The sequence below is a fragment of the Camelus ferus genome, chromosome 35 (genome assembly GCF_009834535.1).
Source record: "Camelus ferus isolate YT-003-E chromosome 35, BCGSAC_Cfer_1.0, whole genome shotgun sequence".
NCBI lineage: Eukaryota > Metazoa > Chordata > Mammalia > Artiodactyla > Camelidae > Camelus > Camelus ferus.
This window is the reverse complement of record NC_045730.1, coordinates 2,802,543-2,817,910: the sequence shown is the minus strand read 5'-3', so window position 1 is coordinate 2,817,910 and position 15,368 is coordinate 2,802,543. Positions and strand designations below refer to the sequence as shown.

Genomic DNA, 15,368 nt, shown 5'->3' with positions numbered 1-15,368 from the left:
ATTAATGTATTTTTTATTATTATATAATAATTTACTTAAGACTACGTTGATTAAAGTACAGAGAAGTTAACTGGTTTCCAGTATCTTCTTCTTCCATGGCTGTTGCTTCAACCTGCTCCTCCTACAGTGTGTTTTCTAACATTTGGGCCGTGCAGTTGGGGTGGTACCTTCCTGCTATTTATAACCTGTGAGTGAAGAAGGAAAAGTCAGAGTCCACTTAGAGGAGCCACAGGCAATGGATCCCAAACATCAGCGTCGGGAACTTACTGACGGCCGCTTCATTCCTGTGCTGGGATTTGGCACCTTTGCACCTGAGGAGGTAACAATAGTGATCTTAGGGTTGAGGATTTAAAACAGAGGTAACATGAGTGGAAACAACCTGGATTGTAAATTCACCGAGTTCCTGGGTGACTCTGGGAGGCCCCCTTGCTTCGCCTAACCAGCCTAGAACCATTCCTTGTGACTAGGGAGAAAGTACTCAGTCTTCACTCTGCATCCTGTTCTGAAACTGTGGTCACCTCCAGATCATTCTGGGTTTCTGCCCCCCCAGATTCTGTCTCTTTCGCAGCTTAGCAGAAGAGGTGGAACTCAGCTGTCAGGAGACTGTTAGCTGCTTGGCTTTAAGGGTGATGGCAAGGGGAGTGGTTTCTCTGCATATTTCATCAGCTCAAGAAATCTTTTCTCCCTCCAAGACATAATCCAGAGAAATATTTGAGGTAAAAAGTCCTGCATATGAAGTAATTGAAAAATGATAGGAGAGAATTGCTTTTCTGCTGTGGGGAAGCCTGCTGGGTGCCCGGCGAGAAATACTCCCCCTGTGTCTTACCTTGTACCCTTGGGAAAGTATCTAAAATAGAAAATAAAATATCGTTTGAAGGAATTGTTATGGAAAGACAGGCCAGCCAGGAAACAAGCATCACTTGGAGGGCAGGAGTACTCAGATGTATTACGCCGGCGGGCTCAGAGAGGCTTCCGCTCCGAGGCTCTGAGCACCTCCAAGACGTGCGCATGAGGTTTTATAGGGTTCATTACAAGCTTGGAGTATTCGACCAATAGGCATGGAACAGCTTTAGCAGCATCATCATCACAAAGCAGAGGCAGGGAGGCAGCAAACCGACACTCCAAGGCCAGACATGTTTCTCTGAAAATCCAGCTGGCTAGCAAAAAAAAACCATGAGCAGGGAATCAGCAAACCGACACTTACTAACTTAGATATATGAGTTAGCCCAGCAGAACGCAGATTAGTGATCTGACCCTTGTTAAACTTAGATTTACGAGTAGGCCCAGCCCGGCTTTTCCTTCACAGGGTAAGCTACAATGTTACAGGGTAAGGTCTCAATTCTTGGTCCTTGTTACTGTATTTTGATTGAAACATAATCTTCAATACTCGACATCGAGGGACTAGTGGACAACTTGTCACTAGCGTGGGAGGCAGAGAGTTTGCCTTCCAATGTCGTCTTTAGAGTATTTATTTGTGTGACAAGGGGCTGGTACTGGAACTTTGAGTCTTACTTTTCTCCTCTAGAAAACAGAAAGAAATACTCAGAGACACTTTACCGAAGAAGATACACAGATGGCAAACATGCGTACGAGAAGTTGCTCAACATCATTTGCCACTATGGGTTTGCATGTTACGGAAAAAAACCCCAAAAACAAAAAACAACCGTATGATCGATTCTCTCACACACCTACTAGAATGGCTGAAATCCGAAACAGCGATGAAAGCAAATGCTGACAAGGGTGTGGAGCAGCAGGAACTTCATTCATTACTGGTGGGAATGCAAAATGGTGCAGCCACTTTGGACGACAGTTTGTGGTTTTTAAAAAACTAAAAATTCTCTAACCATATGAGCCAGCAACTGTGCCTTTTGGTATTTACCCAAATAAGTGGAAAACTTTTGTCCACACAAAGCCATACACACGGATGTTTATGCCAGATTTTAATAACTGCCAAGTTGTGCACATAGGTTCATCAGATATGGTTCCATAATTCTATCCACAACGTGGAATCTCAATCAGTGTTAAGAAGTAATAAACTATCAAAACATGGAAAGACTCAGAGGAACCATTAATGCATTTGCTAAGTTTAAAAAGCCCATCTTAAAAGGCTGTCTACGCTCTGTTTCCAACTGGAAAGTGCAAAAATGTAGATACCGTAAAAGATCAGTGTTGCCAGGGGTTTGCAGGGAGAGGGGAAGGGAGGCTGGGAAGTGGAGCACACGGGTTTTCAGGGAGGCGAAGCTATTCTGTATTATGTGTACAGTAACGGTGATACATGTCCACATGCACAAGGCTGCTGTACAACAAAAAGCGTGAACCCTCATGCGATCTATGGCCCTTGGTTCCCAGTAAGGTAAAAATATTGGCTCATCAGTTGTAACGAATGACCCACAGTTAAAGCAAAATGCCAAAAACAGGGCAAAGTGGGGGCGGGGAGAGGAAGTCCGGGAACTCTCAGAACTTCGTGCAGCTTTCCTGTCCATCTAAAACTACTCTAAAAATAGTCTGTTATGGAAAATTAATAATGCGTGGTCCAATTTTTATTCCTTCTAACAGTTTATTCCCTTTAATGAAAAATGAGTTTTTTGGAGTCCCTGTGAAGAGTCAGGTTCTGTGGCTGTCTCCTAACACCACTGTTAAGGGATCTGATGCTCCTGCAGTCAAGCCGTCCGTGTTGCTAATAGTTCTGAGGTCTACGCGGGGGAACTGGACTGGGAAATATGGCCGTTCTCTGGCAGTCGCCTTTGACTGGGCGAAGGAGGTTTGGAGGTTGTCAGGTTAGTTCACATGAGACTGTGTGGAGTAGTTTTGGAGAAACTGGTTTTCAGAAGGATGTTTCCATCATGAGGAAAGTGGAACCAAACCTCGAGGGACCGTCCACACCTGTGAATTGACCTACTTACCTCTGCAGCTTCGCGGCAGCTCTCAGAGTCTAGACATTCCCTGCCTGCATGTTTAGAGATGCCAAAATTCTTTCATAACCTGCAGAGCAAAGTCAGCCTTTCATTCCATGCCGATGTGCAGTACCGTAGAAGTGAAGAGAAATTGCATGGGAATCTAGGAAGGTCCAGAGATGAAGGCTGAGCTGGCAGGCCTATGGACGGCACCGACACCCGAGGTCGACTGAAGGATAGTCTGGTAGCTGTAGAGCTGAGCCAACTGGGGCAGAACTCTTAGCACAGTGATAATTTCTGTATTTTTCTCTGTGGAACGGAAGCTGTCAAAAACAGTCTTTGCCAACAAGATCCCATGGAAACACACAAAAAAATTATAGGTCAATATCTCTGATGGACAATTAATTTGCAATAAAGGAGCAAAGAGCATACAAACCAGAAAGAATAGTCTCTTCAATAAATGGTGCTGGGAAAACTGGATAGCCACATACCGGAAAAAAAAAAAAAAAGAACCGAGTCCAGTATTTCACATCATCACAAAAATCAACTCAAGATCAGTTAAAGACTTGAACTCAAGACCTGAAACCATAAAAAGAAACATCAGCAGTATGCTCTCTGCCATCACTCTGAGCAATAGTTTTTCTGGATATTCCTCCTTAGGCAAGGGAACTAAAGCAAAAATATGCACATAGGCCCACATCAAACTAAACAGCTTCTGCACAGCAAAGGAAACTTCAACACAACGAAAAGTGCTTTTGTGTGGTCTTTGTCTGGTTTGGTATCCGGGTGATGTTGGCCTCGTGAAATGAGTAAGGGAGTGTTCACGCCTTTTCAATATTTTGTGAGGCTTTGAGAAGTGGAGGGGTCAAGTGTTCTTTGAATGTTTGCTGGAACCACCTGTGAAGCGGTCTGGTCCTGGACTTCTGTTTCTTGGGAGGTTCTTGGCTGCTGTTTCAGTCTCTTTACTGGTGGCCAGTCTATTCAGATTTTCTATGTTTTGTGATTCAGCCCTGGAAGTTTGCGTGATTCTAAGCATTTGCCTATTTCTCCTAGGCTGTTGTACTAGGGTGACAGTTACTTGATTAAGGATGTTCTTTAAAGGGCAGCAAAGTCAAGTGGAGGAATAAGCAGGCGAGCAGGAACCCGCGCGTACAGAACGTTGAGAACACGCCCCATGAGGAGGCGTGCAGAGAGGCCGAATCGAGGAGGCCTGGAGCGAAGTCCACAGAACCCCAACGGGCGTTTCCTCTGTCTGCAATCCCGAGAGTGACCTTTGGAACAAAAGGAAGATACCAGTAGCTGGGCTGGCTTTGTGAACGTTTAAAGGTCTCTGGAGAATTTCTAAACTCAGTAAGTCGGAGGTAGAAGCATTTCTAGGCAGTTAGGGCCAACATCAGAGGTCAAAGTGGAAGGACGTGGGGATCTAAACAGAGGGAGTCAGCAGCGTGAGGGCTGAGAAGGAGGCATTTTAGGAATCTGAATACTTCAGGGCTGGCACAGGCTGGGAGGTTCACTGAGGCGAAGAGGAGCAGAATGTGTCCCCCCCCCCCAATATGTCATATGTTGGCATGTTGATTATTTTTAACTGAAGTTACTTAAGAAACAGTCAATGCAACAAGGACACTCTGACCCTCCTTGGTCCCCCTAAAAGCAGGAAATAAATCTCCCCAGTGAAAGCTTCCCTCTCTGCGTCAGAAGTGTGACAGGCACCCTTAGCAGAGACAGAGAGCTTCGCGGAACGGACCCTTAACAAGTGCACTAGAATGCAGGCTTCTGGTAGCTTTCAGAGCACGCGGCTGAAATGGGTAAGGAATCGCAGAACTCCAGTGCAGACAACTGATGGCTCCATACAGCTGCTAACAAAAGATCAAGACCAGTAAGAATTAACTATGTGAACTGATGAGGGTGATTATAACTTGGGGGACTGTTTGCTGGTTCTTTAATATGTTGTTGTTGTTTTTTCCAGATTTGGAGAAATCTTTTCTCTATGACTTACAGAAATTTAGCAAAATGTATCTTTGTGAACAAGAATGAAACCTTTATCTTTTTCTGCTTACCTGGCCCCTCTAGAATTCAGAAACTCTTAGTGAATATTTTAATTTTCATGGTAATATAGTCATTTGCATGGGTTCAGTAAGAATCTATATTTGTAATAAGGCATAATTAAAAAACATTGGTTATATTACCAAGGCTTTGGCTGGAATGTCGTATTTGAGAGACACGTGTATAGACTAGGATGCGACAGACGCCTTTAAGGAGCCAAGGGTGACTTTATGGAGCCAATAAAGTCCCTTGAAAAAAATTAGCCTGGCTCCTTGTTTGCAGGGTTCCCAGGAGTTTTGCCAGGTGAATAAAGACTGTCACTTCTTGGCAGACCCAGAAATCTCAGGATATTTTGGGGACTTCAAGAAGAGAGAAATTAACCCAGCATTATAGGTGTAGCAGGCAAAGTTATGGTGAATTTTTGGCTTGACGTCCTAGCCTCAAGAGAGTTTTAAGGGTCCAATCTAAGATTCTTCATGAAAAGGTCCAGCAAAGGAGCCTGAAAAAAAGCATATAGGATCCATCGCTGTTCTTGCTGCGCTTAGGAAACTGAGCTTAATCTGCAGACAGGTCAGTCTTGCTATGATGATCTTCCGCACCATCCGGCCACCCAGCGGAGACAGAGACGGCGGTGAGAATTGCCAGGCACCCTAGATCCTTCCCCCTGCTCAGCACAGAGTGAGCTGTTAAAAAGCCCCCGCTCCTAGCTCTCCCTGTTCTTAGGGGAGAGAACTGGTCCATGCGTCCAGTGCTCCGTCTTCTCTGGGGCTGGCCAGAGACCTAGTTTTACCTGCCTTGAAACTCTGATGGATGTAGTGCCATCTAGCTGTTACAACTAGAGCTGTGTGTTTGTCTCTCTGCCAGGAACACATCTGGCAATTCCTCAGAATGTTCAATGTGGATTTGCCATTTGACCCAGTGGTTTCACTCCGAGGGGTGTACCCAAGAGGATTAAAAATGTGTGTCTACACAAAGACTTGTACATGAATGTTTATAAAAGAATGACTCATAATAGCCCCAAAGTGGGAAAAGCCGAATGTTTATGAATTATAAAAATGCAGACGATTATATAAATAAAGTGTGGCACACCCAAAATGACAGGATATTATTTAGCCATAAGATGGAATGAAGTACGGATGCGTACTTGAACGTGGACAAACCTTGGAAACATTATGCTAGTGAGAGAGGGCAGGCAGACAATGCTGCGTTTGTATGAAGGCATTTACATCAAACGTCTAGAATGTGCAAATCTACAGAGACAGGACGCAGCTGCCAGGAGCGGGAGGGGACGAAGGGTGGGGGCTTGTTTCCAATGATTGTGGGGCTGCTTTGGGGGTGATGAGAACGTTCTAAAGTTGGTAGTGGTAACAGCTCTATGAGTATACTGAAAGCCACGGAATCGTATATTCTAAAGGGGGTGATTTTACGATGCGTGAATTGTGTCTCATTAAAGCTGCTAAAAAAAAAATAACAATTGTACGATTTTCTTCCTTCCGCAGATTTCTCCTTGAGAAGAAGAAAATCAGTATTTGTTTAGCCAGAGCAGTGAGAGAAGATGAGTCAAATGAGGCTTTTTTCCTTAAAGATGAATGATGGACACTTCATGCCGATGCTGGGGTTGGGCACTTCTGCTCCGTCTAAGGTAACCATAGAGGCATTATTGGAGGTGGGGTGGGTAGCAGACTTGGGTCCTGGTCAGAACCAGCCACTGAGGGACTTTGGGGAGTCCAGGTGGACCTCACTGTCTTCATCTGTAACACGCCTCTCTCCAGAGTAGGTTATTTTGTGCAGTGTCAGTGCTTTTCAACTTTTAACAGGCAGACATACATCTGAGAACCTTGTTGAAAGTGCAGACTGGGGGGCTCTGCCCACAGAGGTTCTGATTCAGTAGATCTGGGATATAAGGCTCACAAATCCACGTTTCTGACGAGCCATCAAGTGGTTCTGCTGCTGCTTGTCCAAGGGTCAAATGCTGTTTGAAGTGTTCTCTGAGTTTGCATCGGTAAATCACTAATTTATTCTACCTGAAATTATACCTTCATTGCATTGATAATGTTTAGCACTGGAGTTCTGGGTTGAAACCAGTCTAAGAATCTCTTGGAGAGTGACTTAATTTAGAAATTGTATAAATCTATAGGTCATGTAGATAGTGTAAATCCAGAAATAGAGAGTTAAGCCTAGTGGTGTGCTGGGACCAGCTTATGGGCTCAGAGATTCAACTATAAGCATCTTTCCCCAACATCAGTAGCTTGAAATTAGGCATGGTGGGAGTATTTCCACCATAGAAATTGGCAGATACTACAAATCAGGGCACCTTTTTTTCAGTCAGTTGTTAAAGACTCACCACTGGTTATAAGCCAATGTGAAGCTTTGTCATTGCAAGTCCTGAGGAAAACAGTGGCTTCTACTGGACAGCTCTTCTAATGGAACTGGTCACCTGTTCCTGAATCAAGCAGGACTTTATCTTTTTATGCTCTTCCAGCTTGCTAAGGGCGAGGTAGAAATGGCCGTCAAGAGAGCAATTGATGCAGGCTACCGCCATATTGACTCAGCGTACTTGTACCAAAATGAAGAAGAGATTGGAAGGGCCATCCAGGAGAAGATGGCAGATGGCACTGTGAAGAGGGATGACATATTCTACACCACGAAGGTGCTGTGGGTAGTTGCATGTGTATCTGTGGGAAGCTCGCTCTTCGCTGAATAGACTCTTGGGGGATTTCTCTTCTCATTGGTTTGATTTCCATTCACTCTTGAACTATGACAAGGCTGGTTTGGAACAGCTGGCTAGGGGTGTGGCTTCTGTGCATTTGAATCCAGGTCCTGCCGCTCACTAAACATGTGACCTTGGACAAACTAAACTCTGTACCTCAGTTTCCCAAGCTGTAAAATGAAGATAATAGTTGCCTCACATGATTTTTATGAGTATTACTTCAAAAAATACATGTAAAACTTTCAGAAAAGTATTTAACATATTTTAAATGCTCAATATGCTAGCTGTTTTTATTATCATGCGTTTTGAAAGTCAGGGGGTGGATTTGGTCTTTCTGACTCTGTCATACTCAAGTTTTGATGAAGTGACTCAATCCTTCTTAGCTGTACTGGGAAGCACAGCTATTTAGTCAGAAGTTGTTGGCTTTTGGAAACTAAGATCAAATGTTAGTTCTTTAATATTCTATATATTTGACTTTGGGAAATTTCTTAACCAAGAAAAAAGTCTTTTTACCTCTTTGAGCCTTAGTCCTTGTATCTCAACCTACAGCATTGTCAATAGACATTTATTTCTCTTTCCTGTGATGCAGGAAAAATAATACCATGAAACTGATTTGAGGATATTATTCATGTTTATAAAAGTATTTTTAATGTATTTTTAAAACTCTAGAACCACTGTCTACTAATATTCTTTACATCCACTGATACCATATTTGAAACAAATTAAAGAACTTGGTATTTAAGTCAGGTTGGATAAGGGAACCCAAGATTTTTTTCCCATCGTGTTCATTGAATTGACTGCTGCTAGCAATCATTTGAATTTGGGGTCGAGTAGCCCATGGAGAGAGCTGATGCTCATGATCATGACCCCTATGCAGGTCTGTAAATGGGTATTCCTTTTTTTATTTTTTTATTTTTTTTGCAGGGGGAGGTAATTAGGCTTATGTATTTATTTGGTTTTTCAGTGGAGATGCTGGGGATTGAACCCAGGACCTCGTGCATGCTAAGCATGCGCTCTGCCACTTGAGCTGTACCCTCCCTGCTGAGTATTCCTTTTTTTAAATTGAAGTATAGTTGATTTACAATGTTGTGTTAGTTTTAGGCGTACAGCAAAGTGATTCAGTTATACACACACACACACACACACACACACACATATGCATTTTTTCAGATTCTTTTCCATTGTAAGTTATTGCAATATATCAAATACATTTTCCTGTGCTGTATAGTAGGTCTTTGTTGTTTATTTTACACATAGTAGTGTGTGTATATGTGAATCCTAAACTCCTAGTTTATTCTCCCTACTCCTCTTTCTTCCTTCTAGCTCCAGAATTTGAATCCGCATGGCTGTGTTTAGATGTGGTGTCCCTACAGCTCTCACCCTCTCAACTCCCATCTTTTAAGCCTCTTCTCATGGGATCCTTTTATTTCTTTACCTTTAGGAATTTTGATGGATTTTCCTTAGGCTATTTCTCCTTAAAATGAAGTGACTAAAATGCCACCCCCTAGAAAGTTCCTAATGGGCCTTTCTTTGGAAAAAAAAAAAACAAAAAACAACCTCTTAATACAGTCAAGAGAGAATTTCCAGAATCACAATCACTTGAAGTGCTCGTCTGAAGTGCTCGTCTGAAGTGCGGTTTCCCAGCCCAGCCTCCAGATACTGTGATTTACAACGGTTGAGGGAGAAGCCATGGATATATTTTGCACAAGCAAACCAAATAATTCCTTTGTATTCTGAGTTTTGAAAATGTCTTTGTAAGACCATATTTTTATTTTCTACGGAATTCAGTATGAGAATGAGCTATGATGACAAAGAATCTGGGCTTCGCGGGATGACTTGTCACTTTCCAATGACCACGAGCGGGTTTTTGGTGGTGGGTGTATTAAACCTCTCCTAAAGACTCCTAAATACGAAACCCCGCCCCACTTCTCTTTCAACCACTGCAGGTGTGGGGCCCCTTCTTCCGCCCAGAGTTGGCCCAAACTGGCCCGCAAAGGTCACTGAGGAAACTCCAGCTGAGCTACGTGGGTCTTCATCTTATTCATTAGCTGATAGCCTTGAAGGTTAGCGAAAGTTACTGTACTTTGGCTACAACCTAAACACTGGCAGCTAAACAGAAGGAGGATGCAGTTTGTGAAAGTGGGAAGAAACATATATAATACTTTGATTTGTTTTTTTTTTTTTTCCCTGCAACTGTCCCCACCCCAGTTTACTATGCCAGCCCCAGACTGACAAGGGTTTAATGGTCTCAGCGTGTTTGCCTCGATCTTGTGGGCGCCTGTCTACACTTTCAAGGCCCCGTGCTCTATGAATTTCAGCCTCATGCCCACTGGTGTCTGGGGAACGTCCTGACTTGGAGACCAGTGAAGGCACAGAAAATTTTAGTGAGGATGAGACTCAGCCCTTGAGGTGCTGACAGGCTGCTCTTGTATACGCCCCCCATCTCCAGGTGGAGAGCAGAGGTGAGAAGGCCTTATGCCGCAGGGTCCAGGACCAAGGAGCCCGCCCAGCCGTGGCAGCCCTCTGGGCTCTCACTAGCTTGGGGCCTTGGGTGTTTCGAGATGCCCTTGGCACAACAGTATTTATTAACCCTTCAGCAGTTAAAAACATTTCTTGGAAGTGTACTTTCCCACTGTACTACCTTTCCCGGTGGCCTAACCTTACAGCTCCTTTCAGGATCAGTGACAGATTGTTCCATTGGCCTCAGGGTCTGCAGGCTCGGAACAGCTTGGCTGAGGCCAGACGGAGCTTGATCCAGTCTCTTATTCTTTCCTGTCTCCCAGCCCGGGGAGGACTTCTTCCCAAGGGACACACATGGAAAAATCATTTCTGACCCCGTGGATCTCTGTGCCACGTGGGAGGTGAGTGCAGCTCTGAAGAGGCCATGTCTCTGCACCCTGGGGGAGAGAGGACAGACAAGAACTCAGGAAAGGTGGATGTGGTCCGACTCTGCCCCTTGTGTAGACTTGGGCAAGTCCCCAAATGTGCCTCTGTCTTGGTTTCACATTTTATTCATTTAGTAATTCAGTAAGTAGTTATTGAGTGCCTGTGACGTACTCAGTGCTGAGTACTTCTAAGCGCTCAGGCTACACCCATGAACGAAACCAGGCTCTCTGGCCCCATAGATTGGTTGGTGCTGTTGGCGGGAAGAGGTGCAGGCGGGGATACGGGAAAGCAAAGCTGATTAAGGGGACTGAGAGTGGTGGGTGTGGAGGGGGTGAGGGTTAGGGCGCAGAGAAGCAACTAAAAAAAATAAAAATGGGCAGAGCAGGCCCCTTTGGGAAGGTGGCATCTGAGCAAAGCCTTGCAGGGGATGAGGAATCAGCTCTGTGGTTACCAGGGGAAGAGTGACGCAGGCACAGAGAAGCCGAGGCAGAGATTAAAGGCAGGAGAGAGCCTACCACGTTCAAAACCAGCGAAGGGGCTTGTGTGGCCGGAGCAGAGTGAGCCTGGGAGGTGAGGTCGAAGAGAAAACAGAACCAGTGGTCTGGGAGGCGGCGTGGCCCCCTCCTGTCTCCCAGACTGCACCTGACCGCACCTCCTGCCCTCTTGGCTCGTTTTGCTGTTGTTCAATCAGATTTTTCTAGGTGTTTAGCTAAAGATTGTACTGGCTCTCTCAGCCCTGCCCTGGCCACCTGCATTCCTTTCTTACTCTATCTTAGCTGTTTAAAAAACGATCTTATTTTTTCACTCTCCTCCTATTGGCCAATTCCTGTCTTATTTATTGACATCTGCACCTTTGAAGACTTTCTCTCTCCTGCTCTGTCTCAGTCTCTCTCATTCCGGCCCCACCCAGCACCCTACCTTTGATTATGCTTCTCGAGGCAGCTACACAGATCACTCCTCACTACCCTTTCCTCCTGAGGCCATGGAGAAGTGTAAGGACGCAGGACTGGCCAAGTCCATCGGTGTGTCCAACTTTAACCACGAGCAGCTGGAGAAGATCCTGAACAAGCCAGGGTCAAGCACAAGCCTGTCTGCAACCAGGTGAGCCCCATCAATCTGCCCCCACCTCTCCCCCCTCCTCTCCAGCTTCTTTTCTCCTCATTTCCGCAAAGTCAGCAGTGACACGCCCTTCTCGTTCCTGTGCCTTTGGACATTAGCTGCTTCAAGAGAACAGAATGTATTTTAAGTTACTGAAGATGGTTCTAAAGGCTGCACCACTTTTTAATTCTTATTTATTCATTTCTGTTCCCATGTCACTTGTCCTCTGCGAGCCCTGAGCTCATCCGTTCATTCCGCTCTGCCGCCACGGGGCTGTCGTCCAAAGGCAAGCTCCGGGAGCTGCACGGGCGCCCCTGCGGGTGAAGGGCCGTGCTGGCCCGTGTTGCGGGTTTTCCTAAGTATTTCTGACACCGTGAACATGGGACTGCGTTCCTCGTAAATCTGGTGTTGGTGGTCCTGCCGGTCCTGTAAACCGACTTCTGCTTGGCAACTTCCAGGTGGAATGTCACCCTTACCTCAACCAGAGCAAACTGCTGGAGTTCTGCACATCCAAGGACATTCTTCTTGTTGCTTACGCCCCTTTGGGGTCTGACTCGAGGAAGGCATGGTAATGATCTCTAGAAAGGTACTCTGTTCCTAGACCCTGCCTTCCAGAGCCACCTCTCTACTGTCTGGGGGAAGTTAAGGATAGTCAGCAGTGACCATCCACCTCTGCAGACCCTTCCCCTAGCCCACATTGTAGGGATTCAACAAACCATTATTGACTAATCAAGTGACTGATTAAAACGTTCGTCCAGTACAAACGCTTTGGCTTTTAAGAGTGACAAGGTGACTCCAAGGCACGGTTCTGACACTTAACAGTTGAGGGATATGAGACAAAGAACAATTTCTGTTAAGGTTTAGTTTCTTCAAGAGGAATGTAGATGTGTGCCTTTTAGCACTTAAGAACAAAACTGAGAATTTTTACCTTTAAATCTTAAATGATGCACTGCCGGCCTCAGGTGTGACAGGCAATGAGCAGGTGAAGAACCAATGAAAAAGCGTTGAAAACCCCCTGTGTTAGCTGACAGGCTTCTGCACGTACTGACGTGGACCACAGAGGAGGCTGGGCAGGGCAGCAAGGAGATGGAGTATCAGCTTCCTCAGGCTTGAAACAGAGTTGGTGTCTCTTTGGACTTTAAAGTTGTTCCTATGCTGCTTATTTCATTTTTGTTTAATCAAATAAACAAGAGGGTTTTCCATGGGAAAAACAAACAAGCAAACAAAAAAGAACAAAACAGAGAATTAGTGGAAAGCATTTTTTGAAATAGCAAATTCTTACAAACTTCTTGTTTATTATGATGGTGACTGGGTCTTTGGGCAATTTTGTCTTCTTGACTTAATCTTTTACTGAGTTTCTCTGAAATGTTTAAAAAATGAAAAAAAATGCCCAATTTCCCCATTCCACCTTGCTTTCTTTTGTATTTATTCTTTGGATTTACCAAAAGAAGCAAAAGAGATATTAAGACAGCCCGAGGGTCTTAAGGAAGACTCTAGAGGTTTGGCCATGCCCAGCCTGAACGCACTGTCCCAGGTGGAAGTGACTAGTATCGGACACAGAGCAGGGCTGCCTCCCTCCCAGGGTGAAGAAGAACCACCCAGCTCTCCTGCAGGATCCGGTCCTCGGCGCCATCGCGGAAAAGCACGGGCGAACTCCGGCCCAGGTCGCCCTGCGCTACCAGCTTCAGCGGGGGGGTGGATGGGGGGGGGTGGTGGCCCTGGCCAAGAGCTTCAATGAGGAGAGAATGAAAGAGAACTTCCAGGTATACAAACGGCAGGGTTGCGGGCGGCGAGGGACGGACAGAGGCACACTGCTTCCCCCTGGTGGGGGTTATTTGGGAGGCTCTCAATGTGCATATGGGCCAAGCTTATCTGCCTGTGTGCTCTCTGCAGCTGTGTGCTGTGTTTAACTGTTCTGTCCTCCACCTCCTGCAAGGGGGGGGGGCATGGTGATTGGAAAGAACAGCCAACAGAGGATCAAGCTTGAGTCTGAATCCCAGTTTTCACTCAACCATACGGCCCTCAGTAAATCATCCCTTGATTTCTCAGCTGCAAAATGATGGAGTCAGATGAGATGAGATCTGGGCTCCAGAATCCCTAGGGTTGCTTCGCCACGGCCACGGGCACTCAGTGAAAGTCTCTGAGGGCCATCTGAACTGCCAGTGTCAACGCTCTGGTGGATGAATGCCCATGACTTTTGCCAGGGGATGAACCCCAGGTTTAAGACAACTGTCTCATGAAACCTTCATGAATTCCTACATACAGTTGTGTGTCTGTGTGTGTGGAGGGGAGGGGGGTGTGCAGTCATTGCCTCTGGAAATTGATTTGATCTTCTCACATTTCTGGTAGGTTTTTGATTTTCAGTTGACTCCCGAGGACATGGAGAGGCTGGACGGCCTAAACAGGGACATGCACTACATGGATGATGAGCCGTAAGTAGGCGCTGCGCAGCCGGACAGCGAAGGGATTCCGTTTATTCTAGTCCACAAAGGGCAGAGTCTTCTCTTGCCTCTTCTTTTAGGAAAGTGGCTGAAAACATATTTCCTTCAAGCCCTCGTACCACTGTCTCCCCCCGTTCTTCTGCCCTTCCTCTGCTGAAACTCCAGGATCTGTCAGTACGACATCCTTTGCACCAATTTTTCAAATCTCTTTTCTCTCTTCTTTGTCCTACTCACTGGTCTAAACAAAAATCAATGTACTTTGAAAACAGAGTTTACCTCTCTTGCTAAACGGAAGCCCCTGTTGAAATGACTTACATTAAAATCCTTCTGTCCATCTTTAGATCCAATATATATTTTTCATCCAGTAAAGTCATAGATAAATTATGTCTGAGTGCATGAAAGACACTGAACAAGAGAGAGATTTTTATCACCTTCCTCGTCATCACCTTGAAATATTTGTTAATTTTTGTATTACACCACAAACTGGCACTGTGGTAAAAGGAGCAGAATTCATTTCTGCCCTCTTGGCAGTTTATAAAGTCAACACAAGTAGTCTATGTCCCTGAGTTGTAGAATCATATACCTACAAACACGGCATATACTGGTTTGTGTTTTGCATGTGTGCCCAAGTACATGTAAGTGTATTTATTTCCTACAATGTGTTCGTTATACTGTAATGCAATTGTACACGGTTTTTATAAAACCAGTTGGGTTTGTACTTGTCCAAAAAGGAAATTACATTAATTTTCATACTTAAGCTAGTTAAAAGGAACCACTCTTTACCCAGCCCTGAAACCTGACTAAGGCTCTCCCTTTAGATACCTTTTTTGATATTCTCATCATCCAACTCATCCATCTCATGATGACTGTTAACGACAGTGTCTGTGGCTGGGCCAGCGTTCTTGGATTTTGGCTGATGATGGAGGACCTCTCAAGGACGAGAACACACCTGCTTCATCCCACGTCACTTGGTCTTATCAGTCACGATAAGGCTGGAGTCCCTGGATCAGGAAATAAAAGTTTCCAAACCCAGTCTTTTCCCCTCAAAGTAAAGATACAGTTTGAACAATCTCATCTACTGCTATTTGGCCTTTTTTTTTGTTTATCTGTCTTTTTTTTCCCCCTGTGTAACTGAGACTGAAATGCTGACAGCCCTGGAAGTGATCACAGGTGACCAGGATCCCTCAGAAAAAGCTAACCGCGGTGTATTTTCCAAATTTTCCAAGTCTAGCTCTTCACCTGTCTGTAGTTCCGTGTTCTTTACTTTTGTTCTGTGAATTTACCACATTCACAGAA

General features: G+C 45.1%; 1 long non-coding RNA gene and 1 pseudogene across 2 annotated transcripts; one reads left to right on the top strand and one right to left on the bottom strand.

Moving 5' to 3' along the window:
• Window positions 1-4,155, bottom strand: LOC116661571. 2 transcript variants are annotated; one of them, XR_004317517.1, is made up of 3 exons: window positions 3,792-4,155; window positions 2,904-3,473; window positions 1-311 (listed from the first exon to the last, which is right to left on the bottom strand). It is a non-coding gene; the product is annotated as an uncharacterized LOC116661571 (long non-coding RNA). The 2 variants fall into 2 exon arrangements; XR_004317518.1 differs by having other exon boundaries at window positions 1-185.
• Window positions 4,156-6,090: 1,935 nt separating this feature from the next.
• LOC106728692 lies at window positions 6,091-15,146 on the top strand (annotated as a pseudogene).
• Window positions 15,147-15,368: the final 222 nt, after the last annotated feature.